Here is a 27,247-nt window from a genome sequence, read left to right as displayed (position 1 = left end):
TTATTACCTTTGTCCCAGGGGCAATGTGCTATGGCTGTTATGTATCACCTTTGTAGAGGCATTGCAAAATGTAAAAGCCTTTTTAGGTCTCTCCTAGGCAGCGCATGTGCGCTGTCTCTTTGAGACATGCTGTATTTACAATATGAAACCTGGGGAAGGCTTGGGTCCTGAGCTAACTGGATGGGACAACTAATAATTATATAAGCAAGAATATCCAGTTGCTTTGATTAGAACCTATTCAATACCGGGCCAGTGGATTCAATTCATAGGCTTTAGTGATTTATTTCACAGGTTTTTAAAATATTCCATAAGATTCAGTAACATTCAAATCATGTCCAACATTAAGGTTAAAACAAAGTAATGACATTTTTCAACATATGAATTACATAGACAAATAACACACATGACAATTATGTACAAATGTGTATAATACATCAGCATGTTGTGTACAGCTGGAGAAACAAAAAAGGTAATCAAAGCACCAGTCCATAAATCAAAAATAGCAATCAGGCGGAGTGGCAAGTCTAAACTTGCACACCACGGCAATATTTCCTGCCCGTATGCACAGCTCTGTGGGACCTTTGAATCAAGTTTGGGGCAACACGGGAGGGAAAATAATTAGATTTTCTCCCTAAGCGCCCAAGGTTAACTTTTCCCAGACACTGTCGTCAACGCGTTTCCAACCCTGTCACCATTAAGGGGTCTTCATCAGGACTTGGACGTGGTGGTGTCTATTAGGGAAAATCAGAAAAAACAAGCTGTGGGTTACTAACACCTACCAACTTAATTGTGGTGTGTTAATTTTCCACTGTTACGCCTGGCACATAAAGAAAAGTACCTCTTATCATGGTTGCAGATTGCTCGGTGTGTTCAGAAATGGCTGACACTGGAAAAATCTATGAGGCCTGTTGAGGAAGAGGAATGATCGTAAATGGGGTGTGTTTGATGCGAGATAAAGCGTACCCACTTATTATTTGTAATCAAAAAACGTGTCTTCGTCAAGTGGAATTTTTAAGTTGGAGATGGAAACAGACGTTCGCTGTGTGAATTCGGTAAGGCAATTCTGATACATAGTTGAAATGCCTATTTAGAGAAAAAACGAATGCTTATTACACCCTCCATTGAAAGGTGAATGTTTGTAGTATTTGAGCGCGATACACTGTTACTTTAACATTTGGGTTAAACTAACGCAGAGTGCGTCGAACATGGATCTAAAGTGAAACTATGAATCTTGGTATCGGGCGGTCTTCTTTAAAAACGGAATGCTTGTATTTGGTGCACGATAAAATACACGCTCTGGGATCTAACTGTCACGAGCGCTCCACCGCTTTACTCAAGCGTTCGCATTGGAACGTATACATTGTCGTGTCAAACATTGATTGCAATGAGGGCAGCGAGCTGATTAATGCACGCGCGTCTCTAGGGAAAACATTTCAAGCGAATTGAGCCCACTATTTCAGTCAGATAGAATACACGCTGTGGAATCTAACCATCGAGAGCGCAAACTCGCTTTGCATCAAGCGTTTGAAATCCAATGGCTACATTGTTGTATAGAATGATAATTACAATGAAGGCAGCAAGCTTGTTCACAAACGCGCGTCTCTGGGGGAACATTTCAAACAGATTCAACTCGCTATTTCGGTCAAACGTGTAAACGCGGTCGTATTGACTGGAACTGAACCTGTTTCCGCCACTACTGCAGTGATATGAATGTATGAGTGAAAAGCAAAAGCTGAAATGGATTTATTAGAACGTTCCGATTTCGGCATGTGTATTATGGGAAATGTAGTCCTAAGTGAAACATGTCAGTTGATACATTATTTGTAAAGGGCACTAAAGTTACAATTCAAACTACAACCTTGCAACTTCGGACATCTCATTTAACCCTTTGTGTACAGTGTCAAATTTTAAAATAAGATATGCTTCTTTCTGTAATATCAAACTTTCAGTAGCTCCTCCTCGAGGATTAGGTAGAATTGAACATAGTCCACTTAAAGTCTGTATCAGTGTGAGCTTTTTCAACAAAGTGGCTCACCATGGCAGCCGTCAATCTTTTGTTTTTAATGCGTGATCGATGTAGTACAATTCTTTGTTTGACCTCTTGGTTGGTTTTGCCTATATAAATCTTTGGACATGGACATTGTATAGCATACACTACGTTCTGAGTTTTGCAGTTGGTAAATTCTTTGTGTTGCCAATTAGTCTGGCCATCGGAGAAGATGTTACCTTCAATGGTCATACTGCAAACAGGGCAATTCCCACACTTGTGGTGTCCTTGTTTTGGGTTGAGATTCAACATGGAGCGGAGAGTGTCCGTGCGCTTGCTTTCTGAATCTGTTTCTCGCACAATTTGTTGTTATTGTGGAGCTTTGATTACCTTTTTTGTTTCTCCAACTGTACACAACAGGCTGATGTATTATACACATTTGTAAATAATTTTTCATGTGTGTTATTTGTCTATGTAATTCATATGTTGAAAAACGTCATTACTTTATGTTGCCCTTAATGTTTGACATGATTTGCATGTTACTGAAACTTATGGAGTATTTACAATATGGGCTTCAACCACCACCCATCTTCAGAGGCGACTGCTCCCGGCAAGCAGCAGTGGGGCGTGGTGGGGGGAAGAGGGTTAAAAAACATGTTTTTAAATCACTTACCTGCCGGTCGCTGTCACTTCTCCTCCATCTTCTTCCTGGCTTCTTTTGTGGAAACAGGAAGCAGGAAGCACCCGGGCTCCCAGGCTCCATATAGCCAATCACAACGTTGTGATTGGTCTGAGTGTCGTGGTTCGCCGCTCAGCCAGGAAATGGGGGCTGGGCATGTTCTCCACGCAAGCTGTAATGCAGCCTGCATAGAGAAAATGCAAAGTGCGCATGAATATTTAGCCGGCCCGAGAGGGCCGGTCAAACATTCACACGCACTTACGTAGTGCCCACCTCTCCTCCCCCTGTTGAGAGCAGAGCAGATCGCTCGCGCCGCCGAGATGCCCAGCAGAAACAAATAAAATGAAAATACCACAAGTTATTTTCATTTTATTTTTCCTTTCTTTCCTCTGCTAAAGGCAGTGGGGTGACGCTCCTCCGCGTTAGCGGAGGAGCTGCCACTGCCCTTATTTTTAATTGATTCCTTTTATTGTCCATCGTAAAGGCCTGCTTTTGTTTGGTTAATATGCTTAGCAGTCCCTCCTTTTGTACTTTTGCAACATAACCTCCCATGCGGACTGCCCCTGTTACATGTGCCTTTACTCTTTATGGGGCCGATTCACAGAACTAATCTGAAACAAAATCCTAAACTTACTACTTTTGGTATTCACAGAAGGCATTTAGTAGTAGTAAAGTTAGGATTTTGTCTTAAGTTAGGATTTTGTCTTCAGACCAAAACTTAAGACAAACTTAAGTTTAACTTAAGAGAAAATCCTAACTTAAGGCAAAATCCTAACTTTACTACTACTAAATGTCTTCTGTGAATACCAAAAGTAGTAAGTTTAGGATTTTGCCTCAGATTAGTTCTGTGAACCGGCCCCTATGTTATTTATTACACTTTGTGAGAACTCTTTTTTTATTTTTGCTTGTTTCTATTTTACCTTAGGCTCAGGGCCCCTTTTTTTATTTGACCAGCTCTTTAAATATGCAAACACTCGCGCCTACGCTCTCTCCCTCTCCTCAAGGTTGCAGTCTCCGCCTCCCTCCTGCTTATTTTTTATTTCTTTCCTGCTGGCTCTTTGGTGCGTGCTCGGCTTTGGCTCCCAGCCGTCCCTCCGCCAATACCTCCTACCAGTCGAGTTCACTTAATCTCCCCGTGCCGCCCTCCTGCCACCACGTTCTGCCCGTATTTTCAGTGCTTCGAGACTGTTGCTACTTGCTTTTTATTATTTTTTTAGCAGTCAAGAGGTTAATTACAGAAATATATATTCTTGCGCTACCACCTAGCTACAACTCTTCCAACAAGAGGTCATGTTTCGTGGCACGAATACTAACCCCTAGTAGACGGACTAAATGAGCGATTTGATGGACTTTGCCGCCTGACAAAGCAAAATGGATCGCCATCAAATGGGCTTTGGTCCATTGCATCATTTTAGAATCCGCTTTCCCCCAAATTCATTAATTTGAAATATAATGAAACCGAGATGGCTGCTATATTTGTGAACTATCGCCTTCAGTCTTCGAGTCCTTTCTTTGTTTCCGTTACACTTGTGCAGTCCTTTTGTTGAGCAGCAGCTCTTTATCTAATGTTCGTGAATTAGACCCAGGCTTAAAAAACACCACCGTCTTTTATTTCAATGTCGGACAAAGCAAGGAGTTGGCCGGAACGAGTTTGGTGGCTAGTGATGTAGTGGTGGATGCCCTACCCTATTTTGACCAAGGCTATAATGCCCCAGGGGTTCTAGAGGCGGTAAGTTGAGCTGTTTGTTTTGCGAGCATGCATGTTGTGAACTGAACTGGGAAGGCTGAAGATGAGTTGACAGAAGAGTGAAACCGGCGCTGCCTCATGGGTCAATCTCTGTGGATATAGGAAAATACCAGAATTGTATGTTTTTATTAGATGCTCACTTCTGCGTGAAAAGCAGGAAATCAAATGACAGCTCATTTATAGCATGGAAAGAAGTAGCATTTACCTGCCAAACTTGAATAGTTGCACAGTTTTGTTTTATTTTTGTATACATGCGTAGTGTGGCATTTGCACATTTAAATGCAGGACTGCAAGTACCGGAATGTAAAGAAAGAAGTTGGACAGAATAAGTGTTAATGCCCGACCTTGTACAGCTTAGGATCTGTTATAAAAGATTTAACGCAGTTTGAATGCAAGTATATTGCAATCTATATTATTGATTGCTATGGCCCTGTTATTTACTGGCAGGGCACAAGTCCTAAAAAAAGAAGTGGGGTATACTAACCCAGTTAGGCAGTATGCAAATGACATCATGGCGCTTGAACTTATAGCCTGACATCACTGTGTGTGACATCTCACATGGATTACAGGAAGTGGCATAACAACTCATGACTTCACAAGAAGTGACATCACAAAAAGTGGCATCAGATCTTAAGACCTCACGCACATGTTTCGCAGGTCCATCATAAGTACATTTGAGCACATTATAGTATTTGACAAACAGGATTTTGTATCGGGGTTGTGCAAAAAAAGAGTAAAATAACCCCCACGCAAAATCGGGGCCTTAACTTATACATTAATTTTTTTAAACTCTGCCACAAAGAAATTGTCAACAAGGAAAAACGTGGCAGTAAATGTGTTCTAGTTCTGCTTTATTGGTTGCAAAGTCTGCATTTTAAAATACCTTAAGGAGTTAAGACACCTGTAACGCATCCTGTACATTGATTTACATAACATTCCAGACAATTGAGGATATGTTGCAGGAAATCTTTAGTTGTACAGAATGCAACAAAACAAGAAATTCTGCTTTCATTCTTTAACAGGTACTATTTCCCAACATCCACCCTCCTGATGTTTATGTCCCTCCCACTCCAGAACAAAAAAAAAGCTATACCAAACAAGCATTAGAACAGACAGTAGGAAGTTGCCAGCATTGCAAGGACAAAAAAACCAGAAGACTTCTTATGTTAACTCTTTTCTAATAGGGTCATTCAATTGTATATAATTTCTTCTTGGTTATATATATACGGTAAGAAAAATGCTTATAAGACTTTTTTAATCTAACTTTTCAACATGCTGCACAGCAGTCACGGTGCTCTACACCTTAGGTTAAAGACATTGGCAGAGCTAATTGCTCTGGCCAAACACTTATAATGTCCCAAAGGCGAGACCGATTGACTATGCCAATGCTTGTTTACTGCTGGTAACTCTGCCTGATGCGCTGAGGTGATCCCTGCTGATGGTCTTGAATGTCATGGCCAGCAATGTAATCTTATGTGATTTGGTTACTATTACACCACTAACATTAGTAGCTCAGGAAGATTTTCATTGAACATAAGCGGCTCTTACTACAGAAAAGGTTGGAGACACCTGAACTAGTGCAACTTATTATTTGCATTGCTTTGTTTTTACTTTTATAATAGGTTTCTTGATTTACTTTTGCAGCGGCTCTATGAATTTTTGAATTATGTTAAAAAATATGCACTGTCTTTTGGTCTTGTTGTGCGTTGTATATTTACTGCCTTCTTTCTAACAAAATTGAAAAATAAAGTGAAAAAAGCACATAATGAACATGAAAATACAATCAACCCAGACTGCTTCAATAACATGTTGCACTGCATGAAATAAACATTAACACAGCAAGAAGCGGTAAAATAACATGAATTAAAAAGACGTGGGTGGTTACTCATTGCAAGATGTATGGGTAAAGGGGTAATGTCACAACAGCCGAAATGCCAGTCTGGTCCTGACTACGGCATTCGGTATAATATACAGTAGAGACCAAGACACATACATGGGTGATCTGTGTGTTATCACTTTCGTTTTGAATTCTAAACGTTAACTTGTGATAGTTCCTTTGCTTAGTTCTTCAGTAATGGGTCTGCCTCGCGGACACTTCAAGCACCGCTTTCTTGGTTAACTTACAACAACCTTTCCTCCTTTTTTTTCTGAAATGGCATTGTGGACACAACTTCTAAAGTTCAGGTGTAATTTGACAGGTTTTTTTTACTGATTCTGTTTTCGTGATGCTTATTAAACCTCCGGTTTTATTTGGCCCTTGTCTGTTCTGAGTATTATTCAGTTTTTTTCTTTATTTTGAAAAGTGATTCCTTATTTGATTCATGAAATGCACCTTATTTTGCAATTGAACGCAGAATGTATTGTTCCCCTTGCAGATTTCATAACTATTACTTAGAATATCTGTTTATGCTGCATGATTCAAATTTCCTTTGACAGCATACTACTTGCTTTCTAGAAGTGATGAAACGGGCAGTATGAAATGAAAAGCCGTTAGATTTTGATGTTTCCACATTTAATGGCAAGCGACACTCACTCCTGAAGCATGCGAATTTCACAACACGAAAGGAAGGGTTGTAATCTATTACACCACACGTGAGGTGAAGAGTAAATGTTACATTAGATGTAATAATGCATGTTGTTCATTTGCAGCTGTACGCAGTATAGAGAGCCTGATGGAAAAGGGGCGATGGGAATGGGAAAGTGGCGAAGGAAAAAGTCGATGACGTGGTAGGTTAGCCGCATTGACCCCTGAGGCTATGGTGATGGGCCTTAAGTGTACACTCAAAGCAAGAAGGAAAGACTCAGCTCCATGTCTGTTGATGAGGTTGGCACTGCACAGGTTTTCTTGAAAGGGCTTAAGATTAGGTAGGTCACAGGGAAGTAGGTGATTAAGGTTTGTGGAACAGGTCCTAGAGGGATCACGTCCCTTGCTCATGTCCACTTATTAATCTCAAGTTAGACCTGACGGAGCTGTAGTTTTATCAAGAATTTCTACACCAATGCATGTAGTAAATGGTAGCCGGCTTCCACTACTCCAGAATATCCAAGAAGGTGCTATTTGACTGAGTTTCTTCTAGCAAACTCTCTGCCCAAAAACATCTAAGGTGTCAAGTGGCACATCTTTAGCTCGGCTCCATAACTTAAAAGCATCTACCCCTTTATTGACCAACAATCATATCCTAATATTATAACTCAGAATCAGTCCTCAACACATCATCCCATGCTTCTATGATTGGAACCTACAGAAGGCTAACAACAATACGTAGGCCTACTTCCAGGCAGAAGTAACACCAGAATAAAGATGAACAAAGACTGTTTCGACGTGCATGTGAGTAAAGACACCCTTTACATTCCACCCTGCCTCTTACTGTTCCATCCCCATCTGTCATTGCACCTCTAAACCAGCCTGACATTTCTTCCCCCACTTCGCTACCTCTGTCTCATCTTGACTCTACCCTACCTGGCTTACACTATCTCACTATCTCACTCCTCCCAAACTTCTACTCACACCCCTAATTCTCCATCTAATTCACACACCTGTAACCCTGCATTCATAAACCTCTCTACTTCTTCCCCATCAACCCTACTCAAGCTGCAAGCACCCTACCCATTACGTCCATCTGAGAAAGTCAGTTTGCACTTCCTAACTCTAAATGCTTTCTAGCTCACACATGTTCTTCAATGCATCAAACCTCACAATAACCATTGCTCTAACCACTGCCCCCTTCCATTTCTGCTCATCACTCACCTTTCACTACACCGTAATCTTTCGGCTCTCCAGTTCTCTCATCCTACTCCTCATGTACCCTATCATCACATCTTTCCTCCACTCATCCCCTAGCACCAGACCACCCATTATCATTAATGTCCTTGATTGCTCTTTGTCTGACCCCTTCCCCTTTACCTCCCAGTCCTACAAAATCACTGTTAAGAACATTTGATTATAACCTGAACACTTCATCACCAGGGAATCCTTTTCCTCATTCTACCCAGTATTCCACCCTAGCCCCCCTCAAACCACAAAGTGCCCTAATTTTCTCTCCAACTTGATCAATGAGTAAACATTGTCTCAATATATGATACCTTGTTCTGCAGTCTATCTTTGACTGACTATTTGTAACTGAAACATGTCATACTGATGGTGCTCCACCCAGCCTGAATGAAACCTAGATGAGAGTGGTCAACCAACCTTGAAGATGGGGAACCGGGTTTGAGTCTCGGCAACAACACTTAACATCTTGTGATTCTGGTCAAATCACTTAATCTCCCCGTGCCTAACAAAATGAATGTGTCCTTGTGTAAAGAAACTGGTGCTCATGTAAAAAGCTTTGATACCTGATATATTCGGGTCTAGTTCGAGCTATATAAAATACTAAAAAAAAAACATCCCCACTGCATATTAGAAACTTCAGCAGAACTGTGTAGTCAAAACTCCACCAGCAATTGGCCACAAAGAAGTGTCAGACAACACAAATAGAGGACATTCAAGTGCCTCACTGTGAATCCACTGCTATCCATTACTAACTCTCACTTGCATCTTCCTCCATGTCTAGAGAGCACATCCATACACGGCATTATTTGCGGAAACTTTCTTGGGCCTCATTGCTGAGATCTTCTTAAAGTACCCAAAACCTTTGCATATTTGGAGATTTCAGCACATGGTTAAATAAACCCAAATCTTATCAAGGAAATAGTTTACCCGGCAACCTCGAATTGATAGATCTTTTCCAAGTAATCCATGGACCATCACACACTGAAGGTCACACACTTGACGTGATATTTGCGTCTCCCAATATGATCTCAGTGACTGACTCTTATCCACTCATCTGGAGCAATTATAACCTGTGTTCCTTCAACATCTTTATTCCATCGACCCTGCAAGTAAGTCACACCTCAAATCAATCTGTAGCTGTCAGATTATTGAAGAAACAGAACACCTCATCCATTAACTCCATTCTACTTACCTCCTTACCCTCTAGCACACAATTAATAGTTCAACAGTTCTCCAGTAGTCTAAGTTTGCAGTTCAACACCATTTCTGACCCTATAAGGCCATTGTGAAGAAAACAAAAAGGAAAACTACTCCTGCTGTATTACAGCAGCAAAAACAACAGTTGAAGGACAGAATGCAGAACAATGTCATACATTCTCCCCAGTACAGACATCTGGGCCAAAATCCATCGTTTTTTTGCTCAAAATGCCATTCCAGTTTGAACCCAGCCATATGCAAATCAGTCTTGACCCTGTGCCTCATGGGAACAGTCCAGCCCGAACTGCCAAGCCAGGTCCTCCCTGGACTGGAAACAAGCATCCTAGGACCGGTTTCGGGGTTTCACCCCTCTACAGCCAGGATAGCTTGATTCCAGTGGCATGGAGAGCATCCATTAACTCCATTCTACTTACCTCCATACCCTCTAGCACACAGTTAATAGTTCATCAGTTCTCCAGTAGTCTAAGTTTGCAGTTCAACACCATTTCTGACCCTATAAGGCCATTGTGAAGAAAACAACAAGGAGAAACTACTCCTGCTGTATTTCAGCAGCAGCATGCCCAGCCATTGAACTACGTAAAATCATTAACGAGTTCCAGAACCTTGAATACATTAAGCTGAAAACATCCTCTTCACAAGAACTATGCAACTCCCTGGCCAAGCACTTGTTTCCAAAAGCAAAAGGTTTGAAACCTTCAAAAGAAAGGCAAATTTACTTCAGCCTCCTCATGCAACGCTCAAACTACCTCCATTCTAAATTAAAGTTAAATTACTTCACTTTAGCACTGTTACACCAGAAGAGTTCACAACTACAACAAAGGAAAGTGTCTCATCCAGATCCCAGTAGACTCATGCTCAGCCCATATATTTAGGGATATCCTGCTCAAGAGCTCTGTGGTCATACTGGCCAGGGCCATAATTAATCATTCTTTCGCAATGGGAGCTTTGCGGATGAAACTCATAATGACACATCAAACCTATTGAAAAGAAACATGGATTTGATCCTTTCAATCCAAACAACTACCAACCAATAGTGGAAGTCCCCTTTGTATGCAAATTGATAGAAAGATTTGCATTCAAACAAATTTTCACATTCATGCAAGACCAAACATTGCACTCGGACAGTCAAAAGAGATTCTGTCATGGATTTTGCTTTGCAGCATCACTAATTGCAGAGCGGGGTAATATCAAATCAACTGTACACTTTTAGTAGAAGCACGCATTCTACTTGAGCTGACCTCAGCTTCGAACAAGGTTCACAGCACCATTCTACTATAGAGGCTGAATGACTTTGGAATTCAAGGTCACATACTGAAATAGATTATGTCATACCTTGCAGATAGATGTTCATCATATCGCTACCCCCATTCTCCTATGAACCATTCCAATTCACAACAGGAGTACCACAGGGCTCTATTATGACTCACCTTTTGTAGCTTAGCCCATAAACACATATCATTACATTTGTTCATCTAAGCTGCTACAACTATGCTCCTGATATACACATTACTATAAAACTTTAATCTAATCTTGACTCCAGTAGATTTGGGAAATCCCTACAAGCAGTTGACTCCTAAATGTATGCCAACCATCCCAAACTCAGCACTTAAAAAACTGATTTTTGCATGTGGCATCTAGATGGATAAATACATCACACTATTTAGCCTCAGGAACAAGGGCCTCCCCCATTATCAGACCAAGGGCCTGATTTAGAGTTTTGTAGATGGGCTGCTCCATCTCAAATGGGTCGGATGTCCTGTCTGCCTTATTATAAATGATTTGGGACATAATGTACTTGTAATAAGGCAGAAAGGCTATCTGTCACATTTGTGGCGGATAGCCACCATGGCGGTCACATCCAGCAATTTAACATTGCGACGGGTGCTGCTGGCTGCAGCACCCGCTTTCATGCTAAAAATCAATGTAGTGCATTTCCCTGCACTACGTGGCAGGCACCACGCGGTGCCTGTCACTTCATGCAGGGAAATGCAGGGAGGTGCCATAGGTACCCCCCATGCACCACCACCTCCTCCAACACAAGGGGGGCCCACAACGGGCCCCCAATACCAAACCCTGCCAGCCATTCCATGGCGGTTTTGCCGCCATGGAAAGGCTGGCTACAGCCAGCATCTTAATTGGGCGGGCGGTGACTGCTTAGCACCTCCACCATTTTACACATGCTGACAGCTCCGCCAGGCAATCGGTACGATTGCCTGTGGCGGAAGTGTGGTGGGCGGTCTTTGTGACTGCCGCGGTCCAAAAGCGATTCCCCCTGCCATCATAATTTGGCCGGGGGGAATTGCTGTAAGATGGCGGAGGGCCCGCCACCGCACGGCTGGAGGTGGCTGGCCTTCCGCCATCGTAATCACCCCCTGAGTTGGGATCATCAAAGTAGGGGCTGATGGCTCCCGGAGGTTGATTTACTGAAATAATATGTAGTTTGAATGATGATAATGTGTTATGACCACTTTGTTCCAGAGAGGAGGGTGAAGTGTCTTAAGATAGGGATGTAATGAAAGCAATAAATGTTCTGAGGAGAAGGCTTAACCAACAACCTTGGCAAGTGCATGGTCTGTGTGGATGCCAGCTGGGGATGGAAGTGAAGAGGAGGCTAGAGCAAGTCAAAGTAATCAGCAATGAAGGTTGTCTTGGTGCAAAAGAACAGGTTTATGCATGAAGAGGGTTTTGCATTCACTGAAGATGAGGCTCAGTATGGGTGAGGTGATAAGTTTGGGGACATGGGTAGCAAAGATGAAGGCACCGACTGATATTATGACCCAAAGCTATATTTATTTAAAATAGAATGACACTTTCTGGAACAGGGAGTGATCAAGGCATTCTCTGTGGGCATCTCTGTTTCATTCAGTGACGAATATCTTTATCTAATGCTTCACAATGTTTAATCCAATCCTCTTTATTTTATTGCAATCTACTGCTGGCTATTTGCCTCTTTCTCTGCCTTGTACTTTGCATGTTATTTCTTCATCTTCTCCATGCTTCTGCTTTTCACCTTTCCCAGCTGTTTGCTTTACTTAAATGCCGCTTCTACCTGTTAGAATGCAAAAAACAATCCACGTTTAGACATTTTGGTACATCCAATCACCTCAGTGATCTCAGGGCCTGTTTTCTCCACTGGAATAATATGCACATCAATGTTAAGCATTTGCCCTGCCCAGTGTTCGTGGAATTAATGGCTCACCCCGCCTACATTGCTACACATTTCCATGTCCCACTAGATAATGATATACACTAACTTGCCAAAAAAACACACAATACAACGTCAAAACCGTAACACTAAACTACACCTTGGAGGTCATCAAGCCCAATAAAAAAATGTTTGCCACATAGGTTCAAAGTAAAAAGAACATGCTTCCAAAAACACACCATAGATGGTGTAATTTGCTATCCATGTGGGTGAGCGTGTGTGCGTCCCACATAAGGATAGTTAGCGCTATGCAAAAGTCACAGGACAAAACTGCAAAGGAGCAAATGGCTCCTTACTTTAAAGGCCGACTTGAGATTTAAAGTTGTGATAAATCCACCAAACGGCACTCCAGCCACCAACACATATTGGTCAAAGTTAGGTATGTGTAAAGTTACTCAGTGTACTTCAGCTTCAAATGCTGATGATAACAGCAGATTGTAGATGACATCTCTGCAATTGTGAGGATCAGAAGGATGGAACAACTGCCCATGAATTGGCCGTGCAAGCCTTATACATTCTAATGAGCATTAAATGGTAGGGATAGTCCGATTTTTCCTGGGCAGGGCTTAGCGTACCTCCATCTTCTAATGCTGATAAAGGCGGGTTGTAGGGTGGGACCAAGCGCCTTGGGTTAAGCAAGACTAACACCTTGGATTACGCTAGATCAGTCTTAAAGTGGAATGGGATAGTTTGATTTTTCCCGGCTGGCAGGGCTCAGCGTACTTTTATCTTCTAATGTTGAAAAAGGTGAATTGCGGGATATATCTCTGAAGTGGTGAGGGTCAGTAGAAAGGGTCCACGTGCCCTGGAATCAGAAAGCCTGACTCAAGACATTGAGACCAGCCTTTAAGTGGGAAAGGGTAGTTTGATTTATCCTGGCTGCCATGGTTTGGCACACTGTTATCTTCTAATGCCGATGAAGGCAAATTGTGGATCATATCTTTGCAATGGGAAAGGTCAGTATGATGGGTCTAAGTGTCCAAGGACTGGCAGGGCTAGCTTAAGATATTACGACCAGTCTTAAATTAGTAAGGGATAATTAACATTTTTACTAAAATGTGCCAAGAGGGCCCGAGGCCAGAGTTCTTGGATGAACAAGGCAAGCAGGGTAGACTTAAGTGCACTGCCCAGCAGGCTCCATCAGCACACTCGGCTGGCTGGAGCCAACATTTAGAGAAGTTGAATTAAGAGCTATCTAGGACAGGCATGAAACCTATTGGCTACTGTTGTTTCCAATCGAAGGCCGCCTGCTGGAGGTGAGAGCAGAGATAATGTAGGAGAAGGGGGAGAGTGGAACCTGATGCGACAGAGGTAATCTGTAAGAAAGTTAACTTGTGAAGACATAGATAAAAGTTGTCTTTGTCAAGGTCAGGGAAGAGCTGGGCTAAGTCTGCACAAAAAGAGAATTATCAAACCTGTGCCTTGCTGCCTTGCTGCTGTTCTAGTCACAAAATTGAACTAGAATAAGTCTCTCTTCACCAAAAAGTATCTTTTTACCCTGAAATGGCATTCACTACTAGTAATGAAAGAGGAAGTTATCAGAGATGAACGACCAGAAGGATGCCTCATTGTGTAAACTAGAAAGAGCAAGAGTCTTGAGGATCTAAGAAAGTATGGGGCTTGCATGGAGTGGTGAGCACAGATGGGTAACATGAGGCAGGCAGATCGGCCCTTTCACTGGCACGGCAGAATCAACAAAACACTTTGACTGTCACTTTTTCGGTCACCTACATGCAGGGTGCCCTTCTGGCTAGGGTGTGAGTCACAACTCAACAAAGGCTCACTCAACTGGAGCTTGTCCGCTTTTGGGAACTTGAGAAAGACAAACCACAAAGCCCCGCTCAACATTTTGGCTTCTTTTGGCCTAGGTGTATATGGAGTCTGGGCCTTTTAACGATTGTGTATTTTCTTCTCAGGTTGCCAACCCTGAACGCTCTTCCACTTCCTTTCTCGTTCATACGGTATATGTGTTCAGCAGTAGGCAGTATCTTTACTTTTTAAAATAAGTGCTTGGCTCCTGCTCATTTCCAATTATTGCCCTTATGACATCCTTTCACTCAGCCAACACCCACTCTCTGGCCCATACTGCTGTATAGTTCACTTGACATTCTCTGAGTCCCCCTCTGTTTTTGGTGTACACACACTGCATGTCCTGCTGCCCTCCTGCCAGGCTGGTGCTGTGTAGTTGCCTATATGTTTTATATGCTTGTTATAATTGTAAATTGTACGTCGATCTCTCACATACCCTCACCCATCACACCTCAATTCGCTGTATTCCAGTACATGATAACCGTACCTCGGTGGTCACCACACAGGATATGAAATCATTTCCACTGAGGCTCAAAATAAAAACAGCATCTTTCCAGCCACACACCCTACATAGTGTAGCTTACTAACCTTGTGAATGCACACTTCAACTCCCCGCGGGGGTAGAATGCACTATACAAATGCTATGATGCAGACCTTTAGCAAACAACCTCCTTCACCGGCTTGTCCAAGCAAATTACAACTGTACTTTAAACAGCCATGAATCTTAAAGGAACTAGAAGATAACAAACCAGACTGGCGCACCCGTAGGCATATAAAGCATTATTAAGTGTCCAATAAATGTTTTGGCTTGTTTCCAAAGACATTCATCTTTTTTTAAATTTTATGCGTATCGTTCAAACACGCATTTCTTTTTTCCCCACACAAACCTTTTCGAGGTTAGACTCTACAACAGCCTTGTGGACTTGTCAGCCTACAGAGACTATGTGTAACATGTGTACAGTGCAACAATTTATTGGATTAAATTATGTGTCCAATGGACAAACAAGATCCTGAACTGTCCATTTGGGACCTGTGAGCTGATCAGCAAACGTCGCGCAATAAAGGCATGGTATGTTTCTGTAATCAAGAAGTCATCAAATGTGTCTAATTTGCCAGCCTTAGTGTCAGCCTAGCATCCTATGGTTATATTCAACTCCACCCACAGCTGAAGCGTTTACGCAGAGGAAATAGATTTTTTTTCGAATACTGTGGATGATTATTCCGTGCCGTCATATGCACTGCGTCACACGTTGTTTCTGGAATGTTCTTACCTGTGTGTGAGAGATATTATTAGTAATAGTGCTTTCCTCATTTCCTCAACTGTTCTGCACATCTTAAAACTGTTGTACAAGCTTTACTCCACGACACTTGACAAATTAAAGAAATTGACTAGTTTTACCTGCTTCCTGCTATGCCAGGGAGCTAATAAATACTATCTTTTATTGCAAGCTTCCAAAGGGGTAGCTTGGGCAACAATGGTAGGAACATTGGGTCTGCCTCAATCTACCGCTAAAGACAGCGTCATTCACAGGCGGTGCCACATCCCATGAGAAGCTCTTATGGGATGACAAAACCAGTTAATCCAGACATTTCAAGACCAAATGTCGGCATGATAAAAATTAGCAATCATACCTCTTTAGAAGAGGATTTAGGATAGTAAATTAGTCCAGTGCAGTTAAAAATGGGAATCTATTTTTGATCAAATTGCAATAAAGAGTTCATGGTAAGTCGAAACTAAGAACATTTCAAGATTTTTTTGAAGATGACCAGCCTACCTCAATGACTGACTCCAACTCTACCAACCCTCCAGACAGCTACGCTCCCCCTCTCTCTCTTCCTCACATGAATCCCCTGCATCCATGAAGGCAAGACAGGAGGGTGCGCTTTCTCCTTCATTGGGGCCAAAAGTTGGATCGAACTCTCTCTACACATCGGGACTGTCACTCCACTCCTTAACTTCCATAAGAAGCTGCAGACCTGGCTGTTCAACTAGGACCGCAGCCAGATCTACGCTCCTGCTCCAGCGCCTGGATAACCTCACAGATGATAAGCTGCGCCATAAAAATCTACATAACATAAGAAAAAGGCATGGCTACCTCCTCTCCTCTCCTTTCCTTTTTTTCTCTTTATCCAAAACATGTTATGCTAGTCCGAAACTGGCTCCATCTCAAGATACAGAGGGTGACATCCAGGGGCAAATGTTTGCTCTGCTTCATTGTCTGTTCTCCAGAGATCCACGTCCTGCAGGGAGAAGGGCTTGTTATCCGTCCTTTACCAAGTCACACACATTCCCACTACCTTCCTTCTCTTTCTCCCACCATTGCTCCCAGTAGCGGCCAACATGGCTCGTGGGTGGTGGGGCGGGGACGGGTGTGGGGTTGCACGGGGACGCGCAGGGAGGGGGTGTCAATAATTAAAAAAAATAAAAAATGAAAACCTACTTTTCCGCCGGCCCGGTTTCCCGCGTCTTCACTGCTCCTTCTCTCCTGTTTCCGACAGGAACAGGAAGCAGGCAGTCTTCCTCTCCTCCCCTAAGCCAATCACAAAGCTCCAGTGGAGCGTTGTGACTGGTGGGTACGCCGCCCAGCCAGAGGCTGTAGGGGATGGCATGTTCTCCATGTAGGCTGCACTGCAGCCTACATGGAGAAGTGCAGAGTGCGCATGACTTATTTAGGCGGCCCGAGAGGGCGGACCAAACAGTCTTTGCTCACTGAGGAGTGGGCAAACAACTCCTGCCCTGCCTGGGCAGCTCCGTCCGCCCACCCGCCCGCAATGCCCAAAGAAACATAAGATGGTAATACCCAAAAGTTATTACCATTTTATGTTTTGGCTTTCCCGCACTGCTAGAAAGCAGTGGGCCACACTCCTCCGCCCTAGTGGAGGAGCCGCCCCTGATTGCTCCTAACCCTAACATCCCGTTGCCTCTTTCGGACCATCTTGGTGTGTTCTTGCATTGCCCCCCTGCGCCTGCTGATGCGGCCTGATCTTTGTCTCTACTGCTGGTGTTCCATTTGTTAGCACTGCTTGTCTTTCATTGCCCAGTCACCTCCGCTGATCATATGAATCCATTGCCCGCATGCACTCTAACAAGCTCATAATTCTACTCTACCTGCTTTCTGTCCCTGCAGTAAGAACAACCATTCCCTACATCTGCGAAGATCGAGTTGAAAGTATTACATTTTTATGTCCTCAAATATTTGGGCATGTTTCTGTGATTCCCCTGCTGCTTGAGGACAGGAGGCTTGGAAACACGGGAGGCTTAAACTGATAGACACTGTCCTGCACCTGGATTAGCAGCAGCTGAATGACTTTGCCTTTGCTAAAAGGTCACTGTGCTGGCATGCCTTTGTCATTCCTGCTTCTGTCACATGGACGTGTTATCTGCAATTCAGATTAAGCGTTAATTTCTTTCATCCTCCCATTTATTCCACCTTGCAGATTAAATTCCAGACCACCTTCCACCCCAGCTCCATTCCAGAACACAAACTTCTGGCTACCTCTGTCAAATGTAACTTTTTCTGATAGTAAATATAGACACCATACTCGGAAAGTGCCACGAGGCCCACTTTAGTGAAGGTAAGTGATCGTGATAAAAAGTAATGATGATGAAATATTTAAATGATTAGGTAATTACATTCTGCCTTAGCTACAGTGCTTAATTTGTGCCTGTGATTTCCAGTGCTCGGCACCGGCACTTAATTCTCAACATCGGCACTTGTGACAGTCTGCCACATGGTGGCGCTGTCTATCTAATTTAGAGATGAGTACAACAACACTTGTTTATTAATACAATATACATTAAAAATGACTATTACCTGTCACCCATGCCATTCTTATAGCTTTGGTGGCCTGGAATAGTCTGAATTGTCACACTTGTAAGAGTGTGATAGTTAGTAGTTGTGTTGGTAATGCTGTTGGCATTGATGGGAGGGGCAATGACAGGTGCAAGATGCAGTGGCCTCCTGACGAGGGCCATGGCACTTATATTTTCACAAATTAGGCACGGCTTAGCTTGCATCTTTAGTAATGGCACTATAAATTAAACAGTACACGCAGAGATCCTCACATCCACCCTCTTCATTTTCCAAGCACAGCTGATTTATTATATTATTAAAAGGGTAATACAGAGGGTGTCACTTTAGAGCATGTCAATTATGTCCCTTTCACATTATGTTTTAATGTTAGCATGATGTGCCAGAGAGCCTCTTTTCCCATTCCCCACCATCTCATATCCCCTGTGTGCTGGCAGCCACACTAATGGATACTCTCATCTTCCTCGAGTCTATTATATTTTTCCTGTCTCCAAATCTCAAGCAGATTTTTCTTCTACTTTGTCTAATTAACTCCAACAATTTTTCAGATATGCATTCATTTTTCTTTTGTTGACTCATGTTGTTTTACAAGTTTCCACTCAGTCTTTATACATTTTGACTAACATTACGTTTTCTTCAAGACAGTACTTAATTTCAAAAAAATATAAGTGTCACGGCCCTCATCAGGAGGCCACTTACTCCTGCACTTCCTATTGTCACTGTCAGCGCTGCCAACTACAGTAACAACACAACTACCAACCATCACACTCCCACAGTTGTGACAACTCTGACTAGTCCAGGCCCCAAGAGAGATAAGAATGGCTTTGGCATCAGGTATTTATCATTGTAACTCATATTGAACTAATAAACAACTGTTGTTGTGCTCATCTCTAAATTAGACAAATAGTGCCACCATGTGGCAGACTGTCATAAGTGCCGAGGTTGACAAGTAAGGGCCGGTGCCGAGCACCAGAAACCACGGCTCAAATTAAGCACCGCTTGAAGGTCTTTATCTGGTGTATCTCCTCCCTGCGTCCATCTTTTGCCCCTGTCATTGTCACTTTCACAGTCTTGTCTTTCTGCCCTTACTTTTTTACTTCTGTCTAAGTTGCACTTGGTATAAACTATTTAATTGGCTATTCTGCAGTGGGTCTGCAAATGTATAGTAAAGTTTAGCTCCATGCCACTATGCATGTCAACGTGAGCATGGTTCAGTGATCCCACTAATAAAGATTGAGATAGGACCCCTGACACCTCAAGAAGAGGGCTCAGGTGGAAGGATTCATTTTAGATATGGGAAGGGCATATATATGCCGCTGTATAAGCCGTCCATGATAGACTGAACTTTTAGACAGTAAATGAGGGACTATTAAGGTGTAGTGTGTAAGGGAAAGCCTGTAAATCAGAATGATGTGAGGCATTATTGTCATAGCATGGAGCCTTCAGACCCATGAGACAAGTGGTGGTGTGAGTAGTGCGTGGTATTCCTATTGTTATTTATGGCTCTGGTAAAGAGCCACTATCGTTTATATCCATTTCTGATTCTGGTAACTCACTGCTATGCTATAGCAACAGTTGATAACAAAACTCATTTTTTTCATATTTGGGTCAGGAAGAAGATGCCATATTATCTATGGGTCATCTATTACTCCTCCGCCCCTGCGTAGCAGTTGAAATCAGGGGCAGATGATCTTGGGGCCATGCATGACATAAAATTATAGATGGGTATAAAGTGAATGCAGGGGTGTTTTTCGCATCAGGGTTCTGAGTGACCTCACTGACACCCTGAGCTGTGCTCTTGTTGTGTTTGTGATGTCACTGAGAACCCCTCAGTGAAAAACATTCTCGTAATTCAGTATCAGCCATCTATAATTCTATGTCACTGAGTGTCCAGTGTTCAGCTGAACTTCAGATCACGTGGTTAGCCCAGCAAACACTGCAGTGCAGCTAGAGAACAGTCATGCCAAGTGGAGACAGCAGAATCGAAGGCTGACACTGTCCAGCCCCCCTCAGCCCCTTTCTAGGAATCACTGGTACAAATCCAAGAAATTCTGTAGATAATTGTGTTTGTCACTTGATCCACTGCTGTGAGAAGGTGCCAATGGCCATTCAGCTGGAAGGGTCCACACTTTTGCCTGCAGCATACCAGGGGAAACAAAGATGCACCCTGCCCTGTCACCTCTCAAAGTAGGAAGAGATAAACCTAGAAATTCATGTATGTTTTGTTATCAAGCAAAGGAAGCATGAAGAGAATATATGTATTGATTATCACAGAGCAGTGAGGGGCAGCAGGATATACTGGGTCCTGTGTTTAGGATAACCAAGGAAAATAATAATGCTTATTCAACGCATGTCTTATTAAAGTGTTATTCTTATGTAGGTTGGTGAATGTAAATATACAATTAATGACCACATATAGGCAGCAGCGGTCCGTGCAGGTAAGCGCGGTGGGGCGGGGTTGGGGGATCTCAACAGACGACGGAATAGGGTTTATTTATTTGTCAACTTAACCCCCTCCCACCCCGCCGCCCCACTACGTTTACCTGCACGGACTGCCGCTGCATATAGGGCACAACAAAGTCCAACATTTATTTTGGACTGTGACTAAGTGAGCAAGAACTGCAGCTTTGTAACCCCTTTATCGGCCGCTACACAAAACATTTTTAGCCAGCACTATTAGATGTCTTTAATAGTAAATAGCACATTTATTTAGTGAAATCACCTTTTACCACTATATAATGAATGTGGATTTTTAGCAACAGTATTGTAAGACAAGACCGTGTGTACATATTCAAGTGGGCAGAGTGCAGTGTTTGTATAAAAGAAACACAAGAAAATATCATAACGACACATCCTTTCAAAAGTAATATAACATCACCGCAAACAACAGTAAAGCAACAGCACAACAGAACAATCTTGCACACCTAAACATAGGAATACTATACAGCACATCAGCAACGTAGCACAACAAAATAAAACCACACAATAACAACTAAACACAGTACAACACAACTTCAACACAAAGCATCAATTAGACAGCGTAACAGCACAATGATAAAGAAGCAAAAACACAAGATAGTAACACCTCAGCACAGCACACTAACAGAACAAACCAACATAGCAAAACAAAACACAACATCAATCAAGAAGACAAGACACAATAACAACACACCATAAGAACACTCCAATAAAACACACCAACACTGTGCAGCAACACAACACACCACACCACCACAACACACTAGCGTCCACACAAAATACAACAGCATAACAACACACATACAGTTGTGTTGAGTTGTAATAGCTGATATTGTGCTGTGTTGGTAAGGTGTGTTTTTTGTGTGTTGATCTTTTGTGATGTGTGGTTTTAAGTTGTAGTGAACTATTTTATTTATGAGTTGTGTTTTGTTTTCGAGTGGTGTTCTATTTAATTTGGTTCTTTTGCAGATGTTGAGCATGTGGGTGCTACATGATGCTGGTCATTGTTCTGCAGCTATCCTAAATGCTGAGAGCTGCCACTGGTGCAAAGGATCTATTTTCCCAAAACATTACATATGTAACATACCCCATTGTTTTCTGAGCAAACAAGCATTGGCTGGGCAATAAAGAGGTAGGAAGAATTCTATCTGATGGCTGCTGCCCTATATCTGGGCAAACTATTGAATCCTTATTAACAGTTGTGAAATGTTGTTGAGTTTTGTAACTATACAGCTCAAACATACCGTTTTCTTTTTAAATCACATCACACTAAATAAAAAGAGGAGAGCGTAATTATGACCCCAATATTTGCAACTACTAGTACTGACCTGTGCAAAAATCAACTTCTCCCTGCCCCCTCCCCCGATGCAAATGATGTTTTTGTATTTGTTTTTTGGTCAAATGTTGAAGCAGAAATGTGCTATAATTGTACTATATTATGTGATCCGACCCCAGCCATTTTAAGAATACACACACCAAAATATGGATGTCTTTTAGCCTTTCACCCTGCTCGGCACTGTTTTTGGTTGCAAACTTGCTTTGGCTTAAAAAACTTCCAAGTTGAGCTTGACTTAAATATTGCTTACAGGCAGGTCTGTGTTGATTCAAGCATCTGGGCAACCTCACAAGTTTGTGGATGTTAGCGCATGTGGGCGTGGGGTTACTCATCTGTTTAATGCCCTCAAAGACAATGCTTCTTCCCACTTACATACAGGGCTGCTCTACTGAAGCTGAGATCAGGATTGCTCCCACTATGTTTATTCATGCTTGGTTTTCACCTGGCGGGTGGCACATCAACAGGACCAGCGATGTCATACATTGGGCACCCATCACCATGGGGTCTTGATTGGCTACCTGTTTCGCAAACCTCAATGTCACAAACAGCGGCCATTAGTGAGAACATCGGTATGGTTTTCTGTGAGTGCACCCAGAGGAACTTCCCCAACTAAATGGGCAGAATTATTAGTTGGGGTCATAAATCTGTAAAGTGAGAATGTTATATTAAGTTCAGTATGCACTTGCTGATTCAGGCACCATAGATGATTTTCACTGTTTCCTGCCGCATTTCTCTCCTGCAGCCTATTGACTCTAGTTAGAGCCATGTGGACACAGGTGTTCCACGGGTGGAAACTCCTATGGATCTGCCCTCTGTGCTGCTTATGCTCATCAACAACTCTGCCAGACAAGTGGGAGGTTCAATCACCAGATCTAAAGAGGATGAGCCCAGTTACCACTGTAAGAGTTCACCAAGCAAACAATATCAGACTTTCAGTGAAAGGCAATCATGGCGTCTAAAGCATGCTGGGAAGCACCCTCAAGAAGATGAGAGGGAGTAGATATGTGAGCACCGACAATGTCCCGCCAGGTTGTGGATACATTTTGCAGCTCCCCATTTTGACATTGTTGGACTTTCTGCCTAAGTGTTTCTCTGCCTAAGCGCTCCTCGGGTGGCACATACAGGCACTCGGATGTAGAAACACCCTATGGATTTTTTTCTAGTATACAAACTTTTAGTAGGAGAAATTCCACAGGTGGAGTCTCTTCAAGAATGTGGACTTCCTCCACATTTTGTGGGATTTCCTCCTACTGCACAACTCTAAATCAAGCTGTGAATAATGAGGACAGAGATGCTGGTGATGGACTGAGCACATGTACCTCCACTCCTGATGTATTTGCTGCTGCTTGGCAAGCTTCCTCTTCTCCGGTCCTAGTTCCCAACCCTTATCATCATTTGCCCTTCATCTTCCTCCATGGACATCAGCGCATGAATGCCGCAGGCTAATATTATCCGCGTGCTCCCCTCCATTTCCTGGCTGTGCGAGCATTTCAAATGTTTAGTTTTTGTCTATTTATAAGACGCCCTCTCACTTGGCTGCCCTTGGACTCGTTTATCAAAGGTGCCTTCTCCTCCAGGGGGATTCGGAAAGGTCTCATTCCCAGAGCCAGGTCTGTCAGCAGCTACCAGGGATTTCATTCTTAGATGTTTGTTTGATTCCTTTCAGAATGAGAATGTTTGTTTGAAGGATGTACCAGAACGGTCTGAACAATTTGTTCGTTTTTTCAACTGTAATTTCCCATTTTTCAGTCGCATTTTTAGAATACCTGCAGTTTAATTAGTGTAGTACATGCACCAAGGTAAACATGTTGTTTATTACCTTGTGTTTGTAAATGTACGTTGAATCAGTATATGTCGCAGATTGCTGCTTAACGCATCTACTTGAAATTTAAGACGAACAAAAAAATGAATATGGCCCGGTATTTGCACATTTAGGCCTAGTATTACCCAAGGCGTTGTGATTTTACTTAAATTATTTTGTATTCATGCTTAATTATAGGGGCTTTCAGCCAGCTCTCTTCGTCCATTAGCTTGTTTTTGCATCATTCACATTTTTCTGTAACTCACTCCAGCATATGTGGCTAACTTCACTGAGAGTGTCGCCATTTTGCACTTGCACAAGACGCCCACACAACATAGTTCCCTTCAGTACCATGGACTACTATGTCAATTTGTGGTTTTTGAGACCAGAAAAATATTTTGGCTTTTAGCTAACTGGTTTTGTTTCGATTGATAAGTCGGCTACTTCCCCAACAATAAAGTTTTTCAAAAACCATGACAAAACAAAACAAGCATAGACAAAGCCAAAAGGCTGGCATGGAAGGCCAGACTTATTGACTTTGCCGTTCCTTGGTTTAGTAGTTGAGTTCAGCCAGTATACAGAGCTAGATTGAGTAGAAAATTTTACTGGGTGCGTGAACCTGCCCAGTAAAAGGAAAGGCTCTTGCTGGAAAAGGACCCTGAATTGGACAATTGCATGCAGGAATAGCCTTAGTAATTCCTGGACCTGCATGGTATTCCCTATTTGTAGTTGCACAGCACAGAAGCTGGAATACCATCTGGAATCAGTAATTCAGTTCCCAGTATTGCTGTGCCCTCTGTACCATGTAACTTGTAATCGGGCCCACAGTGTTATATCCCCAAACTAGCGCTTACACGTATTCCTTGGTATACAAATAACATTGTTAATTCCTTGCAGTACTTTGTTTAGCACTACATATATGGCAACCCAGAGTGCCCAAAATATGAGCAAGAATACCCTTTGGGGGCTTTGTGGCGTGCACCCACCGTTTTAGGTCTCGCCTGACCCAGCGCATGCGCTGGTCTGGCGAGACTTATTGAGAGGGCTCCAAAAAGTGCTACCAGGCCAGCCTAGAGCTACAGTGCATGTGCGCGGGCGCGCGCGTCGCGCTTTACCGCGATTACTTTCACTTTCGCGCTTTGATGTTTGATCGCCATCACTTTACCTTTCGCGGCCGCTTTGCATAGCCAATAGGTCTCGCTTTTGGGACCTTATAAGTATTTAGTTATGCAACTGTTGCATGGCTAAACACTTATAAGGTCCCAAAGGCGAGACCTATTGGCTATGCCAATGCTTGTTTAACTTTCAATAGAGTGTGTGCAGCTGATTCTGTGGTGGCCCTTTGCAGCCTGGGATTTTGTGCTCCAAGTCTCTTGCAAGCTTTTAAATTTGAGTGCCTTACCATATAGGCAGCAAACTGTACTTGGAAGTGACTTATTAATATTTAAAAGCAGGGTTTACTACCTGTCAAAAAGGGTTATTGTGGCATGTCTAACAGAAGGTATTGAAGCTGGCAACACATGGTAGGCCTGAATCATGTTTTTCAGGCAAAATGTATGGATGGCACAATGGGTAGTGTAGTCCACAGGTGGCTTTTAACCAGCCACGGCCCGTATAGGGCGTGCTAGTGGGGCGGCGATGAAGGGCGGGGCAGGGTGGGGGGTTGTAAAATGCGGCATACGGCCGATTTCAGGTAACAGAAAAAAAAACGAATTTTGTTGCGCATGCTGCATCGCATTTGGCGATGCAGCGCGCGCACCGAAATTCGTTGTATTTTTTTTTCCGTTACTTACCTGAAATCGGCCGTATGCCGCATTTTACAACCCCCCACCCTGCCCCTCCCCCTCCCTACGTCACCGCCCCACTAGCACGCCCTTTACGGGCCGTGGCTGCTTTTAACTTCCAGGCACTGGGTTAATTTTCTATCCCATACACTAAAGCCTTTTAGGCAAGTTAAATAAGTCAATTAAGTCAAGGATACGCTAATTTAACCACGTTTAAAGTGGAAGCACAGGCCAGTTAGTGCTGTTTAGTAAGGATAATGTGCACATAGTTCTGAAGCCAGCAAAACACATTAGGCACAAATTGGGGTGAGCCAAATAAGAGATGGTAATTTCCTACAGTATGTATTGTGAATTGCAGTCGTTCACATCTTCTCATTGTGTTATTATTGTTTTCTTAAATCCTTTTTAAGAAATGTGTGTCATTAAATAATATGACTATCCTCAATTTGGGTGGTGCTGGGCAATCCTCATAATAATGTGCTCATTTATTCACATGGCTGCATGCTATGAGGGTCTATAAAATCTAACCTGTGTAACCTTATCTTTGATGTGAACATTTACTGTTGCAAAGCGCTCCGATACTTTCAGGTCTCACAGCGCTATATAAAACTCTCAAACAAATAAATAAGTATTCCTGTGGTCCTTTCTCACAGGAGCTGAATTCAAGTTCCTGGGAACGTTTCACTCAGAGATTTTGGCAGCTAAAAGCAGATTAAACTTTTGAGGGAAAATGAGGGGATGCCAAGGCAATCAGACCTGGAATTCTCAATTTGCCTAATTTCTCGGGGACCCTTGGGGTCCATCTAGTAATTCCTATTAACTCCAACTTCCACATGTACAGTTATTTTGAGTATTAGCAATGCCTGGTGGGCCGACTTAATGGGGCGAAATCTGGGTCGAGCATTAAAAGGCTTTTAGTGATGGAGGACCTGGGGCAGTGTGTTCGCTGGCTGAGGACACAGCTAAAGTCCCTAACTTTTTCAGTAGGATACCTCTTGTTATGCCCATGTTTCCATCTAACTAGTTGAGGCCCGCTCAATATAGGTTGGTGCGCACATGACTGGGTGCACCAGACATCCCGCTATTCAGAGTTACATGAGTGGACTAATAAAGGAAGATTCCTGCACCCATGTAGACTTCCTATCTCAGAAATTGCTTCCACATAACATAATATGCCATGCCTCAGAAAACAACAGCTCACAATGTTATTTTGCCACTGCCTACCTTAGACCACTTCCACCTCTGTGTGGTAATGGGAGATCTTAGACCTGGTAAACCATATTCTTATAAGTAAAGGTATTCAGTAAACTTAATTATGATGAAGAACAGAGAAAAAGATTCCTTGAAATAGGCAGAAACTTATTACTATTGTTTCTCATGCCTAATCAAAAGAACGTTTTGGTAGGATTTTTTTTAATCATATTTCATATTTTTAATACACGGGGACTCAAATGTAATCAAGTGTAAGTCTATATGTAAAGTATTAAGACAGAGGTGAGTGACTGAGGAGTAGTGGATGGGATCAGGGATGTTCTTCTTTGCTGTAAACCTTAAATAATTTCCATTTATAGAGCGCATGGCAACCCGGCGGGTTTCCCGGCACTGAGCATAAGTAGAGA

The 27,247-nt window shown here is 42.7% G+C and overlaps 1 protein-coding gene and 1 long non-coding RNA gene across 3 annotated transcripts in view; one reads left to right on the top strand and one right to left on the bottom strand.

Annotated features, from left to right (window-relative positions):
* Positions 1–27,247, top strand: part of SGMS2 (sphingomyelin synthase 2) — a 270,340-nt gene that overhangs the window by 16,287 nt on the left and 226,806 nt on the right. The window lies entirely within an intron of this gene.
* LOC146862206 (uncharacterized) lies at positions 493–1,700 on the bottom strand. The gene is made up of 3 exons (XR_014978393.1): positions 1,567–1,700; positions 839–905; positions 493–731 (listed from the first exon to the last, which is right to left on the bottom strand). It is a non-coding gene; the product is annotated as an uncharacterized LOC146862206 (long non-coding RNA).

The sequence above is a fragment of the Triturus cristatus genome, chromosome 2_2 (genome assembly GCF_964204655.1).
Source record: "Triturus cristatus chromosome 2_2, aTriCri1.1, whole genome shotgun sequence".
NCBI classification, from domain to species: Eukaryota; Metazoa; Chordata; class Amphibia; order Caudata; family Salamandridae; genus Triturus; species Triturus cristatus.
The sequence above is the reverse complement of the archived record's forward strand: the minus strand, read 5'-3'. Positions and strand labels throughout refer to the sequence as shown.